Source organism: Pteropus alecto, unplaced genomic scaffold, assembly GCF_000325575.1.
Source record: "Pteropus alecto unplaced genomic scaffold, ASM32557v1 scaffold100, whole genome shotgun sequence".
Lineage (NCBI taxonomy): Eukaryota > Metazoa > Chordata > Mammalia > Chiroptera > Pteropodidae > Pteropus > Pteropus alecto.
The window spans coordinates 1,964,356-1,964,634 of record NW_006430723.1 but is presented as its reverse complement, the minus strand read 5'-3'; positions in this window follow the sequence as shown (position 1 = coordinate 1,964,634).

Genomic DNA, 279 nt, shown 5'->3' with positions numbered 1-279 from the left:
GCAGGGCCGGAGCAGAGGGGGCGGAGGAGTGGGGAGACTGAAGGAAATGAGACAACCTTTTCCTCCCACTGACTCGGGCTCCTCCAGTGTCTGCGGGGCTCCGCACAGCCGCCCATGAGCACCGAGGAGGGGACCCTGCGCCCCGCGCCGGCCCCGGCGGCTCCTGCACTGGGATTTCTTTCCCAGGCTCCAGCGCCGGCCTAAACCCGGGGCACCGCTTTGTCGCGTCCTCCCCTCGGTGACCCGCGCCAGGTCCCCGGCTCGGCCCCGCGCCCCGCG